The sequence below is a fragment of the Cetorhinus maximus genome, chromosome 2, assembly GCF_964194155.1.
Source record: "Cetorhinus maximus chromosome 2, sCetMax3.hap1.1, whole genome shotgun sequence".
In the NCBI taxonomy this organism is placed as follows: domain Eukaryota; kingdom Metazoa; phylum Chordata; class Chondrichthyes; order Lamniformes; family Cetorhinidae; genus Cetorhinus; species Cetorhinus maximus.
This window is the reverse complement of record NC_135880.1, coordinates 207,418,782-207,440,169: the sequence shown is the minus strand read 5'-3', so window position 1 is coordinate 207,440,169 and position 21,388 is coordinate 207,418,782. Positions and strand designations below refer to the sequence as shown.

Genomic DNA, 21,388 nt, shown 5'->3' with positions numbered 1-21,388 from the left:
AATCTGAACAGGATTTTTGTTGTATATGGGGCTATTACAGCATGTCATTATTTGATGACTAAACTTGAATAAACACTCGTACTCAGGATGACACAAAAAAGGATGAATACAAGAAACTGATTAAATTAAAACACCACGTATGCCTGGTGGAGGGGTGGGGAAGAAATGGGAGGAGTCTAATATCAGTTACAACCTTTGCATTTACTTGCTATACACTATAATTATGTTTCAATTCATTTCTTGTGTTACAGAACTGCACAGCACTTTTTATTAAAAAAAGATTAAAAGCTTATATCACACAATTCGAGTAATATCATGAGAAAATGTTACAATTTCTCAATGTTCTCACCAATTCAAAATTGGTTTGCATTGGAAATATAAACAAGACCTTTGCTATGAAGTTTATATAATGTACAATGTAAATAAAGACAAATCAGAAAGTGTGTGCTTCCCTTGTATACTTAATCAAAAACTGAAATTAGGACTTCTCAAATTTGGAATCATTGCCACCCTTTAAATATGAAAAATCAAATTTAATTTTGAAGTAAATTAAGAATCTTAGTATCTTAGTATGTTAACTGAAGTGAAACGTTGAAATATTGTATTCTACGAGAAAGTTGTACTTCTCTGAACTTTAACTTTGAAATACATAATTCAATTGTTGCTGGATTTGTTTTTAAACAAGTGTGTAAATTTCTGTGCTGATTGCAACACATGCATTCTTAGATAAGGAATTGCTTTCACCAAAACACACAAGTGCCAAAAATGAAATAAAAACAGCAAATGTTGGAATATGTCTGATAAAGGGTTCCGCCCAACACCAACTTGATGCGCATTTCCAGCTTTTTTTTCCTTTTACCAGTGTGGTAAATCTTGTTCTGCTTAATAACAGATTTTAAACATGCAAACACTATTATTAATGTATTTTGTTTCATCATTCAGTTCTAGTTATTTTTGAGGTGGATTCTATTGTTGGAACCATGTTTTCTGCAAACATACTTTAATCATTTATTCTGTACTTGTTTTCTTCAGTTGGAATTGATTTTAGCCTAACAAAAATCTGCATGATACTTCAAAGTACAAAACTAAAGGTTTGTAGGTTAATAAAAAGAATCATGAGCACAGTAGAAAAGTTTGAATAAAGAATTTTAATGAAATCCCACTAGTGTGAATGGTCCAGGTGCTCTAAGCTTTCAAAGAGAAGAAAAAAAAATCAACACTCGATATACTTTTTACTGTGATATCGTATGTGCTCTGAAATTTATTGTCCTGGACTTTTCTAGAAATTTTACGACTGATTTTACAAAGCTAAAACTCATGATAATCCAACAAGCACAAGAGGTACCAGTCGTGCCTGGGAGGGCCTTTCTAGAATTCACATCAATCTATTCATCAGTACATGGCATTAGCAAGAACACTCCAAATAAAAGCTGCAAGATCTCAAAATAATAGATTTCCCAAAATCCTATGCTGTGTTGAAAGAGATTTATTTTCAGAATAGTTACGTCACAGCATATTATAATGCTTTCTCGAAAGGGAACATTCAGAAGAACTTCCCCGTGGGACCGCTGAATTTGAATGTCAGTAACGATTTAGACAAACAAATTTTTAGAAACTATCAGCCTACCCACCCCATGGTATTAAAAATTACAGCCTTCCAGGAGTTTTCACAAGTTGCTACAAAATAATTTCATTCATTATTTCTACAATGCCTCAGCACATTTGTTGCCCTGAAGGTATATTGTTAAATTCAAGAATTTCAGCTGTTTAAACACATCCCAGTGTTACAGCTTGAGTAGTCTGTTAATTCAGTCTAAGCTGTAGTAATGTGAAGTATTTAAACAGCTGAGATTCTCAAAAACACTGACTTTAATGTTCTTGCTGCATTTTTCTCATTTTAAATCATGTCATGCTTAGTTGCCTGCCATAATCAAGGGACAAGAAAGTAAAATGCTATTTTATGAAAGATCAAATTAATTATGTCACAAGGTTGAGAAATAAAACCTAAATAATACCAGAAGCCATACAAGTATACTAACATGTTCACAAAGCCAGTTGTTTCATATGACAATAACGCTGTAGTTTAATCCTCAACAGCCGTGACTCTCAATGCAATCATTTTAAACAGCTGACATTTTTCAATATAACAAGTGCGCCTTTAGGGTCACACGTGGCTATGAACAGCTCCGACCTACAGTGTGTAATGATAGGTTCAGGAATTAATTTTGTCAGTTGTAATCCACATTAATACTGCAGTATTTAAAAATCTAGACAGGTTTAAACACCAATTCACTTTACTAAGTTCATAACGGTGTTAGTCTCTTTCAAAACAACTTTAGAATACAAAGGAATACAACAGTGCCAAATATCGTTTATAAAGCACTAATTTTTCAAGTCCCTACCACCGAAGCACTAACATTTTTGGAAAATGTGTACAAAAATACAACATACTTATTAGATCAGGTGTTGAGAAACCAACTGACTGCAACGTGGGCAGAAAAATAATGCCACCATGATTCTGAAATGGCATTGTGAAACTCAGTACAAAAGCAAAATACTGCAGATGCTGGAAATATGAAATAAAAAATTGCTGGAAATACACAAGCAGGTCACAGAACTAAAATGTTAACTGTTTCTCTCTGCACAAATGCTGCTCAACCTGAGTATTTCCAGCATTTCTGTTTTCATGAAAGTTAGCTATTTTTACAATCTGGATTCTATACATTTGTAACTTAATTCTAAACAGACCAACTAAGTTAAACATCTCAGCAAATTAGGCAACTTTCTTCCTCTCGAGGGAATTTCTAATTACAAGGCCTGAAGCATTTTAAGCTTCCGGCTCCGTGCTGTAAACTGTGTCTCTCTGATCCGTAACTGTGGCTCTGCCTTCCAACCAAGGGTTTTCCTTTCTTCCAGTTGATTCTGACTTCTGTGAAGCAGGGGGCACTGTCAATGACACTTTCAGGGGATTGCCAAATGGTCTGTCCACCAAACCAACTAACCTGCAAGTTCACTTAGTTGATCTTGCTTCTCTCCCTGAAAAAATTGGAAAAACATAGAAGGCTGCACACCAGTCCTTTCATGCACCAACTTAAAGCATGTCCTTTTTGGAGGTCTGGGATTTCACTTCTGCTAGGTTTTCCCCATATTATATTGTGGTTAAGCCTTAGTTTCATCAAGGGACTCAACCAAGTAGCCAATTCCCATAGTGTATCAGTTTAATTCCATGCAAGTTACATTTGTAGGCACTCAGGATCCATTACTGTTACTGCCAGCTGGATTAAAATTCCCAGAATATAGAAAATGGCTGCCACCTTCTACCAAGTCTAATATTAGACAAAACTTACAAATAGATAGTTGTAACATGCGTCATTGTCCATGAATCTTATTGCCATTCAAAAATTCCCATGATGCATACTGATTTTAAGACCACATTAAACATCACAACTGCACTCCCAGACTACCCAGAGCAATGTCATGGGCATTAACTAGTTTAAAAATAAATATATTTTCCTGGCATATTTTCCTTTATAGACATACACAGGAAAGCACAAAGAAATAGATAAAAGGTTTACAAGGAAAAAAAACATGCAGCAGGAAGGAGAAATCGTTTAGCGTGCTGTGCTTTTTAACCTGGAAGGAAGACAGACATTGCAGGGTATATTTTGGTGAATTAGTGCTTGTTGGAAAATCTACCCAGGCTGTTTCTAGCATACCACAAGAAATTTAAGTTAGCTTTGTGAACACATTCCAAAGAGAAACTGGGTGTAATCTGTTGGAATGATTTCATTCACATGAGTTTATTAGGAAGATGCTGCTTGGGAAGCTCTCAGTTAGGACAATGGAAGCTGCTTCAATTGGCAGTTCAACAGGTTAATTCCCAAAGGTTCAAAGATTAAGTCTTTGGCATTTTGGCTAGCTGGAAAAAGCTGACCAACAGCCGAGAGAAATGGAGGGCAGCCAGAGGGTGAGAACTTTCATTTAGTGACAACTAGTAGTCAGAAAAGTGTATTTAGCCCTCTAAAAAGGGATAGCTATATGTTGGTCATCAGGAAATGTATGAATTAGATCAAAATTCATCATAAACATCTCATTCAATGACAAGTAAAAAAAGTCAGCTTGCTGCTTTACAATTGTCTATATCTTAGAGTATAAAGTTTAACTCTTGATCACAGGAGTTTCTTTATGTGGCTGTCCCAACAGTAGAAGTAAAACAGGCTGTGTGAATTCAATGACGAATCAGGTATTGGATTGTTATATATTGGATTGAAAGAAAAAATGAGAAAAGTTTAAAAAGTTTTAAATTTTAATCTTTTTAACAAATAAGACCTCAAAAAAAAAATGAAGACTCCACATTTGTAAGTTAACATTCAGGTGTCAGATTGACCAGAGTGTAATTAACATATCTCATCACTGAAAGGATACTTGGACTGAAATGGTCAAGAACTAGCTTTCCGTGGTGAGTTTAGTTCACATCTACCATGCAAATACAGCAACTTCACACCATTCAATGCACTTTTCTATGGTGAGCCAGAAACCGAGATGCTAACATGGAGTGGAACATTCCAGACAGCAACTTTTGGATTTCTGCATTTAATCTTGCATCTGCCTTCGGCTGATGTTGCTGTGCCATTCATACCTAAATAACATTAAACACTGTTGGCCTCAATGTTATTTTGATAGCCAATCATTGGCCTACACATTTCTACATGAATTACTCGAACTTAAGCTTGTTGTACAATACTTGTTTCACAAATTATACTTGTTTGTTTGAAAATGTCAATAATCACACTGATTGTACAGTATTGAACAAACGTATACAGAATTCTAAATTATATAAATAAAAACTTTAGCAAACTTCACACTGATGCATATATAAAATGACTTGCTTTATACTTTAGCAAATGAAATGGTTTCCAAACTAAAAGGCTGTTCCTTTGAAGTTAATGCACTTCAAAATTCATTTTTAAGAGCAAAACTGATTTTTGGAATGTATCCAAATTGGTGTTCAGCTTACATTTCGGTTTTGTGTTTAAAGAGAAATGTCAATGCCTCAGAAATTAAATATTTTCATCATTAAAAAGTCAGAATTTCTAATCAGACACAAGGGAGACAACTGCATAGTAAAGCTCCACTTGCCTCAACCTTCTATTGTACAAATAATAGATTTCCTTTTTCCACACCAATCCAACCTTGTAATCAGAGCAGGGGGAGGCAGGGCATGAAGCTGAATACAAAAAAGTAATTGTTGGTCTTGTGACCCACTATTTTTCTTTGAATGCCAAACACAATGTTGCCACTTTCACATCAAAAATACATTTTTTAAAAAAATTGTCCATGGGATGCAGGCGATGCTGGCTAGACCAGCATTTATTGCCCATCCCCAACTGTCCTCGAGGTGGTGGTGGCAAGTTGCCTTCTTGAACAGTTGCAGTCCAGGTGTTGCAGGAAAACACTCAGTTCTGTTAGGGAGGGAGTTCTAGGATTTTGACCCAGTGATAGTGAAGGAATGATGATTTAGCTCCAAGTCAGGATGTTGTGTAGCTTGGAGTGGAACTTGAGATGGTGTTCCCAAGAATCTTCTGCCTTTGTCCTTTTATGGTGGTAGAGGTCACAGGTTTGGAAGGTGTTGAAGGAGCCTTGGAGAGTTGCTGCAGTGCATCTGGTAGATGGTACAAACTGTTGCCACTGTGAGATGATGGTGGAGGATGTGAATGTTGAAGGTGATGAATGGGGTCAAGCATCGAGTGTTGTAGGAGCTGCACGCATCCACCACACCCCTGACTTGTGCCTTGTAGATCCAGTCATGAGGTGAGTTACTTGCCACAGACTTTCCAGCCTCTGACCTGCTGTTGCAGCCACAGTATTTATATGGCTGATCAGTTCAGTTTCTGGTCAATGGTAACCCTCAGGATATCGACAGTGGGAGATTCAGCAATAATAATGCCATTGAATGTCATGGGGCGATGGTTAGATTCTCTTTTGTTGGAGATGGTCATTTCCTAGCACTTGTGTTGCACAAACATTATTTGCCACTTATCAGCCCAAGCCCAAATATTGTCCAGGTCTTGCTGAATATGGACAGGGACTGCATCAGTATTTGAGTCATCTTGAATGGAGCTGTACACTGCAATCATCAGTGAACATCCTGACTTTATGATGGAGGGAACGTCATGATGAAGCAGCTGAAGATAGTAAATATTTCTGCTCATGGAAGCTGCCAGTGTGTCGTAAGCACAGAGAGATAGAGAAAAACTGGGAGACATGCCAAATGGCAACATTTTATGAATTGCAAAGGTGTTTTTTGGCATCACGCTACTGGGTCCTATTTAAATTTTCATCTTTATAAGTATAAATGATATAGTAAAGCCCATAAATTCAGGAATTTGCATCAGGTATTCTTTAAGAAAATGATATGTACACTAAACCATTTGAGCCAAATATTCCAGGATTGACGATCTCTGGCAGCCTTCCTTCCCTTTTGCCCTTATCCATTGTTGTGCTCAATTCTGGAGACCTGCTAGCAATTCATTTTCTGTTCTTCGGGCTTCCTCGTTCATCCTCTGCTATCCCACAGTCCTTTTCAATCGAGGAAGGGATGTTCTGATCTTGGGTCGGGTCTCTCACATTTGCAGCCTGCACAGGGCAAGATCGCTTTTGTGGGGCTAGCGTGTCTGGCAGATACCAGTCAAATTGGGGTGTGGTGCCCTGCATATCCCTGGCTGGACCCTACCCATCCATTCACCACAGCTGCTAATATTTCCAGCATTGGGGCATGTTGGTAGCTCAAATCAGTCCTTGATATACTGGTGGAGTAGGGCATCCTATGGAGATATGATTCATGTGATGTTCAAACCATGTGACTGTTATGATCCCAGCTGATGTTACCCCTGGACAAGCCTGATTCCAGAGTGGAACCTAGCTTGATAGGTCCTAACTTTTAATTTGTTTAGATATGTGGAGACACTACTTCAGTCAGCGGCCACTGAACAGAATCACTAAATCGCTAATGAGCTTTTAACAGAAGAATAAAACATCTATTTAACAAAAGATCAACTATAATCAATAGTCCTTCACCCACAACTATACCTTTACAGATGTATACAGATTTGTAAGGATAACACAAGTTACAAAAGCTCTTACACTCTGATGTTCACAGTAAGTACACAGTTCATGTAAACTAATTAGCACCCTGTGGCCAGAAACACCACATTCTGAAACCAAGTGACAGGTGCCACCTCAACCAGATGCTATGGGTCTCTCCTCAACTCCCCCCAGACACCTGTCACACCGTGAGCCAACCAGTCTCACTGAACTCCATCTTTCACGTGAGGGTTTCCAGTGTCCATTCTCGAAGACCTTGTCTTGGGATCTTCTCCCAAACCGACATTTTCTCTCGGACGCCTTCCACAAGGGTTCACACCCAAGGTTTTGAACTCTCCTTTCGACGTTCCTCTCCAGAGTCACCACGTGCATTCAAGCTGTCTTCCACGTACTCTCTCTCTCTGACTCAGCTATCAACAGTACCCACTGCTCATAGCAAAGAGTTACGAACATTCAGTTGCCTCTTTGGAACTTCTTGCCTCTTCTGAAGCCTTTATCTCTTTAAGCTTGAAGTTTTAAACCTAAAGCCTTTCTCTGCCCCTCACTCTTAACTTCACTTAACAGGACCTTTTCCAGGTTCCCGTCCTTCCTTTGACTAGAAGGTCTGCTTGGGACGTTCTCCTGTTTCTCCCCTGGATTTTGGGGTATTTTCTCTAGCTTGGAACTGGCTAATTGTCCCCTTTGCTCCAGCCTCGCTTGACAGCTACTTTCAAAACCAACCGAACTCAAACAGCTTCTAAAAATCAAACTGCTGTTTCTCTTCTTGTGCGTGTGTCTGTGGGAGGGACCTGCCTCTCTGCACCCCTGTTGTTAGGCAACAGCCCAGTTGCTCTACTCTTGTTTGTTTAACTTAGCTGCCACAGTCGTAAAACTCTCATTAGAAATGCAGGCACCTTTTAAAGTGAAGCTAAAACTTAATTTGACCTTTAACAGAGGTACAGAAATACAAATTAAACTTAAACATTAAAGCTAAAACTCATTCCCAACACCCACAAATACAAAACATAAAACTTACTTAAACTCTATTTCCTAACATGACTTATACAACTATTAATGGATTTATCTTATAAAGCTTAGGTTCCCTTGTAGTTGAGAATGTTTATTGGCAGTTTTATACCAGCAGCTTTTGAGAAATTTCAAGCAGGAGGCTACTCAAGAGCAGATGGAGGATCAAGAAAACCATTCTGTCCATCTCTTCTGTCCTACCCCTATTTCAGTCTTCTGGCCACCCCAAATCCTGCGCCTCTGCAGTTTCAGGCCACCCTCCTGTGATTTCAAAGGCAATTCCCACCTTCTTTTCCCCAACCAGTAGTTTCCAGCTTCTGTATAATGGAGATCACTTTACCCAGTATCCATCGCGACAGAGAAAACCCTCTCTCCCTGTGAGGAGGTTTAGAAGCATTCACTTCCAGAAAAAGATCGGTTTCTCTTCTGTTAAGCATGCTGGGTAAAGAGCTCCCCATTACACTACAGCCATTATTGTACTGCCACAGGCCTGTTCAACATTTTAGCCTATAAATGGATTTGGTCTGTTGAAGGCTGCCTATGGCTTGAAGTGACAGTTAACATATATTGTAATGCAAGTTATTCAGGACTGTCAGTAACTTTCTGTTGCTTTTTGCAGGCATCCATTTTTTGGGGCTGTCCATTTGTACAGTTTTCGTTGAACATATGAATTTAAAACAATTCTTGAAAAACTACCATAGATGATTGATAAAACTAACAAATGTCATTATGATTTTGCTTTTATTTCATAAGTTGTGGATTAAGGGGAAATGTAATCTTTTGAAGATTGTTTTCTCCATTCAAACAGGATACAGAGCTGGTACTGAAAGCAAAGCCTGCATAAAGACACTGGGATAATTATACAATTATAGCTTAACTATTTGAACACTATGCAACGGGGTGGGGAGGCATGGAGGGATGAAATTAATATTGAATCAAAGTTTAGCTCACATTAGTAGAGAGAAATCCAAGAAAAATGTGATATGATCATAGCTATATATTGATTGTGAGAGCCAAGAATGTTTTGGAAATGCTGGCTTAAACAATTGAGTAGTTTTTACAAAAGTAATTTTTTTAAACATGGTAAAATTATATTAACTAACAAAAGAGTATTTTCACATTAATGGACAGCTGCTAGTACTGTGCCAGGAAACTGAGGATAGGCAGGTCAATGAAAGGACAAGCTGTCATTCTTGTCCTTCAATCGTCCTGCTGCCTGCAATTCTCTTGAACAGAAATCATTGCTACAAATATTACCAGCTGTGTTTCCTTAAGCAATTTCTCTATTTTGGCTTATTCTTGCTGTCAAATTTGCTGTTGGCATTGATCATATGCATGGCCTTTCTTCCGTACTGGAAATACAAGGAGAATTTAACATAGCAACATGATATAAAATCCATCATGCTACCTTGAACATAAAAATGTCAACAAAATCAGGACCATTGATAGTGAGTGGCTACACTACTTCAAGGTATCTTGCCCCTCTTAAAGGGGAGTTACACTGCAGCTGCTGGAAGTGGTCAGGGGGTTCATTAAGATTTTTTCCAAGATGGCTCAACCTGCAAGAATGCCACACCAAGGTTTTCTTATAATGCACTGGAGGCCTCAGTGCAAATGCAGAGAGAAGGTAAAGGATCCTGTATCCACTGTGGAGCAGGAAGCCCTCAAAACATTTTCTCATCAGGCAACAGGAAGAAAAGCAGGAGGGCTACACCAGCAGTTTACCTTCAGAAACATGGATGTAGGGCAGCAGGAAATTTAATGATTTAACACAAGTCATTAAGGTGAGTTAGTACGATCTTCACATGGCATATCCCGAGTGCACCACCAGAGTCATCCACTGCTCGATTCAGTACACATCATCACCTACCTACCAACAGTGTCTACCAGTATTCAACCCTTCAACTCAAATGGTATATCTCACCCTTCACTGTCACAGGGTTAAAATCCTGGAACTCCCTCCCTAACACTGTGGGTGAACCTACACCATATGGACTGCAGGGGTTCAAGAAGGCAGCTCACCAGCACTTTCTCAAGGGCAATTTCGGGACTGGGCAATAATTGCTGGCCTAGCCAGCAAAACCCACATCTCACGAATGAATAATAAAACACCCTCACCCTGAGCACTGTTGCAAGAATTCCCCAAATTCTTTTCCAATTACTTAAAAATCTATGCCCCAGTTATTGACCTCTTTCCTAACAAAAATAGGTCCTTCCTATAATTCAATTTTATTTATTTCAGTTAAATTCCCCCTCAGCCTCCTCTGTTCCAAAAGAAAACAACCCTAGCAATCTTTCCTCTTAGCAAAAATTTTCCATTCCTTGTAATATTGATTTCTTGTTAATTTCTCCAGTGCAATGATTTCTATCCTGAAATGTGGTGACCAGAACTGTATGTAACACTCTAGTTTTCGATAGATTTCCAGCATAATCTCCCAGCTCTTATTCTCCAGGCCTCAGCCAATGAAGTTTAGTATCCTCCTTTTCTAATTCTCCTATTTCTAGGGAACTGTGGACATGCACTCCTAGGTCACTATGTTCCTCTGCACTTCTCAGAATCCTACCCGTTATTGTGTATTCCCTTGCCCTGTCTGTCCACCCCAAATGCATTACATCTCACTTCTTTGGATTGACTTCCATTTACTCTTTTGACTGCCCAGCTGACCAATCCGTTGATATCTTCCTGCAGTCTACAATTTTTTTCCCACACTATCAACCACATGGCTAGTTTTCGCATCATGTACAAACTTCTCAATCATTTCCCCTACATTTAAGTCTAAGTCACTGATTATATACCAGGAAAAGCAAGAGATCCAGTGCTGAGCCCTGTGGAATCCCACTGGAAACAGCCTCCTAGTCACAAAAACACCTATTGACCTTGGTTTCCTGCTGTTGAACCAATTTTGGATCAAACTTACCACTTTCCCTTGGAAAGTATGAACTTTTAATTTTCTGACCAGTCTACTATGTGGAACTGTGTCAAAAGCCTTGCTAAAATCCACAAAGACTAATGAATCACATGCCCTCACTGACCCTCTTTTTACTTCCTCAAAGAAATGAAATCAGTCTGACACAACCTTCTGCTGACAAATCCATGCTGACTATCCTTGATTAATAATCTGTATCTTTTGAAATGACCATTTATGCTTTCTCCCAATGGTTTTCAATAATTTGCCCGAGGTTAGGCTGTCTGGATTGTAATTATTTACGCTAGCTCTTCCTCCCTTTTAAACAATGGTACATCATAAGTCCGAGAGCACTGCGCCTGTAGCCAGGGGGGATTGGAAAATGATGGCCAGAACGTCACTATTTCTTCTCTTGGGAGCCTATTATAGATTTCATCTCAACTTGTGATTCAACCACTTTCAAGGATGAACATCTTAATATTTCCTTCCTCATTATGTTTATCCCATCCAATAATTCACATCCCTTCTCCTTAACTACAATGTCTGCTTCGTCTCTCTCTTTTGTGAGGAGACGCAAAGTATTCATTGAGAACCATGCCCATTGTTTTCTGCCTTTTTGGGCACTAACAGACCCAACTCTTCCCTTAGTTGTTATCTTATTCAATTTATAAAACACTTTGGATTTCCCTCGATTTTACTTCCTAATGTCTTTCATGCCGACTCTTTGCTTTGCTAATTTCCTTCTTCATTTCACTTTCAATACTTTAGGTTTTCTGCAGTATTGAGTTCTTGTTATGGCACAGCCAATGGTAAATGCAGGGTTGTTCAAATCCCAAAGGGAAATTTGAAACAACTGCCACAACCTGTTTTGCAATTTGTATAAATTTCAAGATGCGTGCCTTGAATTCAGGCGTAATAAGACCAAGTCTTGTAGGCTTTTTCCAAAACTAGATTAAACATTTATTAACTGAGAGATTATTTTAAACACATGCATATATCTACATATTACTATTACCATAAATTCTAAATCCATTATTTAATCTGACTCCCAGTCACACTTTCGTTAAGGCAACAGTAAGACAGAGATTTTAAGACCCAGGCAAGGTGACACATAATGCCCCAAACCAGTCGAATTCAAAGTGAATTTTCTTAACTTCAGCTTTTTGAAAACTGCAGCTTGAGGCATAGTTGCTGAAGGCTTTTCAAACTTGTTAGGTCTTAAAAAATGCCTACACAGCTTTTGCTCCTTTATACATATTTTCCCCTATGAATGCAAATTCCCACAGTTTCACCATGTCTTTGGACTTTATGTTTCTGATTATAAAAATCCCTCATAGCACTAAGTTTTACCAGTAATATTTGGGAAAAATAAAGATACTTGTTTCTAAATTTCACCTGCCTAGGTGACATATTTCACCCCTCCGTTGAAAACAATCTAGTCTGTAAAAGAGGCACGAGGGGAGTCGGAGAGAGGCACGAGGGGAGTCGGAGAGAGGCACGAGGGGAGTCGGAGAGAGGCACGAGGGGAGTCGGAGAGAGGCACGAGGGGAGTCGGAGAGAGGCACGAGGGGAGTCGGAGAGAGGCACGAGGGGAGTCGGAGAGAGGCACGAGGGGAGTCGGAGAGAGGCACGAGGGGAGTCGGAGAGAGGCACGAGGGGAGTCGGAGAGAGGCACGAGGGGAGTCGGAGAGAGGCACGAGGGGAGTCGGAGAGAGGCACGAGGGGAGTCGGAGAGAGGCACGAGGGGAGTCGGAGAGAGGCACGAGGGGAGTCGGAGAGAGGCACGAGGGGAGTCGGAGAGAGGCACGAGGGGAGTCGGAGAGAGGCACGAGGGGAGTCGGAGAGAGGCACGAGGGGAGTCGGAGAGAGGCACGAGGGGAGTCGGAGAGAGGCACGAGGGGAGTCGGAGAGAGGCACGAGGGGAGTCGGAGAGAGGCACGAGGGGAGTCGGAGAGAGGCACGAGGGGAGTCGGAGAGAGGCACGAGGGGAGTCGGAGAGAGGCACGAGGGGAGTCGGAGAGAGGCACGAGGGGAGTCGGAGAGAGGCACGAGGGGAGTCGGAGAGAGGCACGAGGGGAGTCGGAGAGAGGCACGAGGGGAGTCGGAGAGAGGCACGAGGGGAGTCGGAGAGAGGCACGAGGGGAGTCGGAGAGAGGCACGAGGGGAGTCGGAGAGAGGCACGAGGGGAGTCGGAGAGAGGCACGAGGGGAGTCGGAGAGAGGCACGAGGGGAGTCGGAGAGAGGCACGAGGGGAGTCGGAGAGAGGCACGAGGGGAGTCGGAGAGAGGCACGAGGGGAGTCGGAGAGAGGCACGAGGGGAGTCGGAGAGAGGCACGAGGGGAGTCGGAGAGAGGCACGAGGGGAGTCGGAGAGAGGCACGAGGGGAGTCGGAGAGAGGCACGAGGGGAGTCGGAGAGAGGCACGAGGGGAGTCGGAGAGAGGCACGAGGGGAGTCGGAGAGAGGCACGAGGGGAGTCGGAGAGAGGCACGAGGGGAGTCGGAGAGAGGCACGAGGGGAGTCGGAGAGAGGCACGAGGGGAGTCGGAGAGAGGCACGAGGGGAGTCGGAGAGAGGCACGAGGGGAGTCGGGAATCGGAGAGAGGCACGAGGGGAGTCGGGAGTTGGAGAGAGGCACGAGGGGAGTCGGGAGTTGGAGCGAAACTGGGAGAGCAGAGGTGACTGAGGGAGTTCGGTGAGGAGAGAACGAGGTGCTCCTTTGAGTACCGTGAGTACGGCCAGATAAGCATTTACTACTTTTATTGATTATAGTTTTTAAGGTCTTATTTTGTGGTTCATCATTTGTAAGGGCTATATTCTGTAACAACGAGGAGCAGGGAAGGGCCTGAGTGTAACTGATATTATTTGATATTAAATATCTTCCAAAAGGTTTAATTTAATTGGGCAAGTCATGGCAGGAGAGCTCAAAGCCGTGGTGTGCTCCTCCTGCTCTATGTGGGAAGCCAGGAACATCTCCAGTGCTCTGGGCCATCATATGTGAGGGAAGTGTCTCCAGCTGCAGCTCCTGGAAGCCTGGGTTTCGGAGGTGGAGCAGCAGCTGGGGACACTGTGGAGCATCCACAGGGCGGACAGTATCATGGAAAGCACGTATAGAGCGGTGGTCACACCGCAGGCTAAGAGTCCACTGGCAGGAAGGGAATGGCTGACCACCAGGCAGAGCAAGAAGACTAGGCAGGCAGTGCAGGAATCTCCTGTGGCTATTCCCCTGCAAAACAGATATACCACTTTGGATACTGTTGGGGGAATGGCCTCTCAGAGGAAAGCAGCAACATCCAAATTCGTTGCACTGTGGTTGGCTCTGCTGCACAGGTGAGGAGTAAAAAGTGTGGGAATGCAACAGTTATAGGGGATTCAATTATAAGGGGTATAGATAGGTGTTTCCGTGGCCACAAACGAGACTCCAGAATGGTATGTTGCCTCCCTGGTGCTGGGGTCAAGGATGTCTCAGAGCAGCTACAGGACATTCTGAAGGGGGAGGGTGAACAGCCAGTGGTCATAGTACACATTGGTACAAACGACACGGGTAAAAAAAAAAAGGATGAGGACCTAAAAGCAGAATATCGGGAGTTAGGGAGTAAGTTGAAAAGTAGGACCTCAAAGGTAGTGATCTCAGAATTACTACCAGTGCCACGTGCTAGTTAGAGTAGAAACAGCAGGATACATTGGATGAATACATGGCTGAAGAGATGGTGTGAAGGGGAGGGTTTCAGATTCCTGGGACATTGGGACTGGTTCTGGAGGAGTTGGGACCATTACAAACTGGACGGGTTACACCTGGACAGGACCGGGACTGATGTCCTAGGCAGAACATTTGCTAGAATGATTGGGGAGGGTTTAAGCTAAAATGGCAGGGGGATGGGAACCTATGCAAGGAGTCAGAGGAGGGGGAATCAAGGACAAGAACAAAAGACAGAAAGGGGAATAAGAAAAGCGATAGGCAGAGAAATCAAGGGCAAGAATCAAACAGGGCCTCAGTGAAAAATAGTGGGAATGGGACAAGTAATGTTAAAAAGACAAGCCTTAAGGTTTTGTGCCTTAACGCGAGGAGCATTCGCAATAAAGTGGGTGAATTAACCACGCAAATAGATGTAAACAGGTATAATATAGTCAGGATTACGGAGACATGGCTGCAGGGATGGGAACTGAACATCCAGGGGTATTCAGTATTTAGGAAGGGCAGACAAAAAGGAAAAGGCAATGGAGTTGCATTGCTGGTAAAAGAGGAAATTAACGCCATAGTTAGGAAAGATATTAGCTCCGACGATGTGGAATCTATATGGGTAGAGCTGAGAAACACTAAGGGGCAAAAAACGTTAGTGGGGGTTGTATATAGAACCCCAAACTGTAGTGGTGATGTTGGGAATGGCACTAAACAGAAAATTAGAGACACATGCAATAAAGGAACATCTGTAATTATGGGTGACTTTAATATGTATATAGATTGGGCAAATCAAATTAGTAACAATACCATAGAGGAGAAATTCCTGGAGTGTATACGGGATGTTTTTCTGGACCAATACGTTGAGGAACCAACTAGAGAATAGACCATCCTAGACTGGGTATTGTGTAATGAGAACGGGATAATTGGCAATCTAGTTGTGCGAGGCCCCTTGGGGATGAGTGACCATAATATGATAGAATTCTTCAACAAGATGGAGAGTGACGTAGTTGATTCTGAGACTAGGGTCCTGAATTTTAATAAAGGAAACTACGCTGGTATGAGGCGCGAGTTGGCTATGATGGATTGGGAAACGTTACTTAAAGGGATGACGGTGGATAGGCAATGGCAAACATTCAAAGAGCGCATGGGTGAACTGCAACAATTGTTTATTCCTGTCTGGTGCAAAAGTAAAACAGGAAAGGTGGCCAAACCATGGTTTACAAGGGAAATTAGAGATAGTATTAGATGCAAGGAAGAGGCATACAAATTGGTCAGAAAAAGCAACAGGTCTGAGGATTGGGAGCAGTTTAGAGTTCAGCAAGGCAGGACCAAGGGATTGATTAAGAAGGGGAAAATAGAGTAAGAGAGTAAGCTTGCGGGGAATATAAAAACTGACTGTAAAAGTTTCTATAGGTATGTGAAGAGAAAAAGATTGATGAAGACAAATGTAGGTCCCTTACAGTCAGAAACAGGGGAATTTATAATGGGAATCAAAGAAATGGCTGACCAACTAAATACATACTTTGGTTCTGTCTTCAAAAAGGATACAAATAACATACCAGAAATGTTGGGGAACACTGTTTAGTGAGAGGGAGGAACTGAACGAAATCAGTATTAGGAGGGAAATGGTGTTGGGGAAATTGATGGGATTGAAGGCCGATAACTCCCCAGGACCTGATGATCTAAATCCCAGAGTACTTAAGGAAGTGGCCCTAGAAATAATGGATGCATTGGTGGTCATCTTCCGAGATTCTAGAGACCCTGGAGCAGATTGGAAGGTAGCTAATGTAACCCCACTATTTAAATAGGGAGGTAGAGAGAAAACAGGGAATTATAGACCAGTCCGCCTGACGTCAGTAGTGGGGAAAATTCTAGAGTCCATTATAAAAGATTTAATAGCTGAGCACGTGGAAAACAGTGGCAGAATCGGACAGAGTCAGCATGGATTTATGAAAGGGAAATAATGCTTGACAAATCTAATGGAACTTTGAGGATGTAACTAGTAGAGTTGATGAGGGGGAGCCAGTGGATGTGGTTTATTTGGACTTTCAGAAGGCTTTCAATACAGTCCCACATAAGAGATTGGCGTGTAAAATTAAAGCGCATGAGATTGGGGGTAGTGTATTGAGATGGATAGAAAACTGGTTGGCAGACAGGAAACAAAGAGTAGGAATAAGTTGGTCTTTTTCAGAATGATAGGCAGTGACTAGTGGGGTAGCGCAGGGATCAGTGCTGGGACCCCAGTTATTCACAATATATATTAATGATTTACATGAGGGAACTAAATGTAATGTCTCCAAATTTGCTGATGACACAAAGCGGGGTGGGAGGGTGAGCTGTGAGGATGATGCAGAGATGCTTCAGTGTGATTTGGACAAGCTGAGTGGGCAAATGCATGGCGGATGCAGTATAATGTGGATAAATGTGAGCTTATCCACTATTGGTAGCAAAAACAGGAAGGCAGGTTATCTGAATGGCTATAAATTGAGAGAGGAGAATGTGCAACAAGACCTGGGTGTCCTCGTACACAAGTCGCTGAAGGTAAACATGCAGATACAGCAGGCAGTAAAGAAGGCAAATGGTATGTTGGCCTTCATAGCCAGAGGATTTGAGTACAGGAACAGGGATGACTTGCTGCAATTGTACAGGGCCTTGGTGAGACCACACCTAGAATAGTGTGTGCAGTTTTGGTCTCCTTATCTGAGGAAGGATGTACTTGCTATAGAGGGAGTGCAGCAAAAGTTTACCCGACTGATTCCTGGGATGGCAGGACTGAAACGAGGAGAGATTGAGTCGGTTAGGATTATATTTGTTGGAGTTCAGAAGAATGAGGGGGGCATCTCATAGAAACCTATAAAATTCTAACAGGACTAAAACAGGGTAGATGCAGGAAGGATGTTCCCGATGGTGGGGGAGTCCAGAACCAGGGGTCACAGTCTAAGGATAAGGGGTAGACCATTTATGACTGAGATGAGGAGAAATTTCTTCACCGAGAGAGTGACAAGCCTGTGGAATTCGCTACCACAGAAAGTAGTTGAGGCCAAAACATTGTATGTTTTAAAGGAGGAGTTAGGTATAGCTCTTGGGGCGAAAGGGATCAAAGGATATGGGGAGAAAGCAGGATCAGGCTATTGAGTTGGATGATCAGCTATGATCATAATGAATAGCGGAGCAGGCTCAAAGGGCCGAATGGCCTACTCCTGCTCCTAGCTGCTATGTTTATTTAAAAATGCATATGTCCTTTTACATCCTACATTCTAAACTTCCCCCAGGTTTACATCAAAGACTTCAGACCTGCTGCCTTTAATCCAATTAAGTCCCTCTAACACACACACATCGACACCTCTATTTTACAATAAATTCCAATAACATTAGAATTATTATATCTTCCTGTCATTTCTTGGCATTTGATGAGGTTTTTTGTCTTATTCTACTCTCTGCTCCGAGGTCTCAATTTATGAGTCCCACCCTATTTCTTTATGAGAACCTATTTAAGAATTCTGGGCCATCACAGACAAGAGTCTCTCCACATTTAATCCTCCTCCTCTATTTCCACATCTTCCTCATCCAATAATTTCTTCCGACAAGTTGCAGATGATGTACTTCTTACTTTCTTCCTCTCTTCCCTGCACACACCACTTCACCATAACCCAACCTATGTCCCGTTTTCATTTCAAATAACCAAACTGGAACTTTCACCATCAGGAGATGATGACAGTGAAGGCGAAGAAACAGCTCTCAATCTTAAACTTACAGCCATTAGCTCAGATACTGATCTTGTTAATACTTAATAGATTAGGGTTATAGAAGGAATTTGCACTTAGCCATCAGGCACAAGTGCACAGGAATAAAGATAAGGGCAGGGGGGGAGAAAGGATAGTGCAAGCCCTTTGACGGAGGGTGAGGTCTCACACTTGATCTAGAGTCAAAGGAGGACAGGCTGCAGGTGCGTGATGTACACAGCCAAATGTTTGTTGAACTGGAAAGTCTTCACACAATGTCAAGGAGCATGGAGGCATCCAACTCAAATTGGCACAGGGTTTTGCAAAGATCTTGAAACCCAGGCTTTCATATCTGAACGGGTGGTCACCTCCATCAGCAAATCTGTGGAACCTACATTGATATAACATCTAATGGTCAATGTCACAACTTCCACTGCAACTGAAACAGCTTCAGCAGAGTTGCATTGGTTATCAGACTGCAAACGATGCAGCAGGGGGGTGGGAGGTGCTCTGGGTACCACTGCTTGAAGGGCTTCTAGAGCATCACAGTTTTCCAACATATCACCAAGGTTGCTGAAAGTAAGTGTCAGTGGCTCGATGGAACAGAAATCTTGCTGTAATCTCAGAAGAGATCAGTTCTGCTCCCACCCCTGCCATTCCACAAGGGCTCTTGCTGTTGCCCATGAGCTAACCAGCCCAGACTGCTGACCTCAGGCCATCTGAATATGAACAATATGAAGTTGGGACTTCTCTGCCCAGAGTTATCCTCAAAAGTTACCAGCAGTCTTCTCAATTGAATGTTAACAGCTTTCTCCACATCCCATGCTGCAGACACTGGGGAATCATCTCACAGAAGCACCAGGAAAGTTAAGGCACACAGAAGTCAGACACTAAGGAAATGCACAAGCATGAGTAGTGCAATCTTGCATGCATTAGTGAATTTATAGAAGTAGATTTGAATACGCACTTTTACTGGCTTTTTGTGATATGATGGCAAGAGACAGAAGAAAGGCAAGGAGTGAGGGACTGTTGGTGAATGAGAAGGTGCAGCTGAGGTTACTGTTACTACTCAGGAACAATCTGATCGTATAAACCCTTTCTGCCAGAGCTCTCCTACGCTGTAGTGCCCTCCCTCTTGTACTTCTCCATTTCTTCCCCCCTTCTAACAGATTGCCATGCTCTCCGTAGCCTCTCTTTTCTCTCAGTCATGTTCAATTTTCCCAAGTATACCTGACCAGGACACCCATGTCTGAAATCAGCTTCTTTCATTACAGTATTTTAAGATAAAAGGTGCAAGACCAGCCGAACCCCTTATAGAGTATTAAAACATGAGTTTACGGAACCTCAAAAAATGCATACAATTGCCCCAGCAGCCAAAAGGAATAATCCAGCAAGTACTTCATGGCCCCTTTAAATTAAATGGTGGGGGCAATCCTTCACTTTGTTTAATGTTGTGTTCAGCTGTGCAAAGTTAAGGTAGCAATTTGGCTAGAGTCAAGACTTGGAAATGGCAGTGGTGACTTCACATCAGTATCGTACATCCCTTCTAGTCATTATCTTCCTGCTCTGCATATTGCCAGTGGTTGTTTATCAAGGTGTTCTGCACATCGACCTCGACCCCCATTTTAGAGCCTTGTGGCCACAATGCTGAAGAAATGAGTTCTACATAGTCCAATGTAGCCCCCATTAACTCTTGAATGGCCAAAATAGGCTACTTGTGCCTTTGACAATGTTTTTGTTGGTGAAAAGGGTTGGAGGTACCTTTGAAAATTACCTTTGAGTTTTAACAGCTTTCAAGACAATCACATTTTATTTCCATTGTGTTTGTATGGACTTAGAATAAGGCAACTGGTACCAGGATGAAGACATAAAACTGATCCTTTAAATGTCACAATAGTTAGGGTGACTATGAAAATAAGCTGGTCTCACTATTTGTCGTAGTTGTGATGATTGGAGAAATTACTAATCAAGGGAAGAGTAAGAGGATCAAACCTTAATCTCATAATCCATTCAGAACAAAAAAGTCAGACACAGTAATAAATGAGCAGCCAAAGTTACAGCGGAGCCAAGATAGAAACATTATGCATGAACAGTCATGTCCATTCAATCTGCTGACTTCAGCCTACCACAATGCTAATTCAGCCTACCACAATGCTAAATGAGCATAATAGAAACAGCAACAAAACAAATTCTTAAACATTGCTGAAAAGAGAGACATGTTGCCAAACCTTTTTGTCTTGTACTCGTCAGAACAAATGCGAGAATGCCAAATTTCAAACGATCACAACAATTTATACTACAGGAAAAAAGAGGGGCTGCTTGGTTGGCAAGTCAACTCTGATTGGCTAAAGCATTACCATGGAAACAGCAACAGGGGGCTATAGACTCCCAAGCTCCCGGGTAATTCAAAAAGAGACACAAGGCTTGAACATATCTCTTATGTTTGCAGAGAACATGTCTCTCCCAGCAAGCATAAATGAGCCACATTACAAGCTCGGCTAATTATCTTAATTTGGTTGCTAGTGTAGCTCTGAGCACATAGCAAGTACTGCCCAATCGTAGAATCACTTCTAACAGTAGATATTTTGCTTTAGGTTTTGCAAGCACGGGCTGGTTGAGTATGGTCTGCATTCTGCCTATTATGAACAACGGAAGGAACATACTATTTGATTTGATCAGCCAATCGGTGGGATGTACAGCCTATGTACCTGGTATCGCACTGAAACAAATTCAAACAACTGACCCTTCAATTATTCAAAGAATAGCACTTATCTTAAAATGTCACTGTGATGCTAAATAAATCCTTTGAGGGCAATAAAACATGTGCATTAAGATAAAAAGAATTTGACCTCTAAATTGTAGATAATTATTCCAGACAAAAATATTGTTCAAAGTTCATTCTTGATCAGAGGATTGAAAATTAATTGGCAATTCCAATGAGAGATCTTTTTACAATATATCTTATGCATGAT

General features: G+C 41.8%; 1 protein-coding gene and 1 long non-coding RNA gene across 2 annotated transcripts in view; both read right to left on the bottom strand.

Annotated features, from left to right (window-relative positions):
• Positions 1 to 21,388, bottom strand: part of jam3b (junctional adhesion molecule 3b) — a 54,610-nt gene that overhangs the window by 21,475 nt on the left and 11,747 nt on the right. The gene's annotated exons all lie outside the window — the stretch shown is intronic.
• On the bottom strand, positions 8,832 to 15,651 carry LOC144669489 (uncharacterized). The gene is made up of 2 exons (XR_013573677.1): positions 15,502 to 15,651; positions 8,832 to 9,461 (listed from the first exon to the last, which is right to left on the bottom strand). It is a non-coding gene; the product is annotated as an uncharacterized LOC144669489 (long non-coding RNA).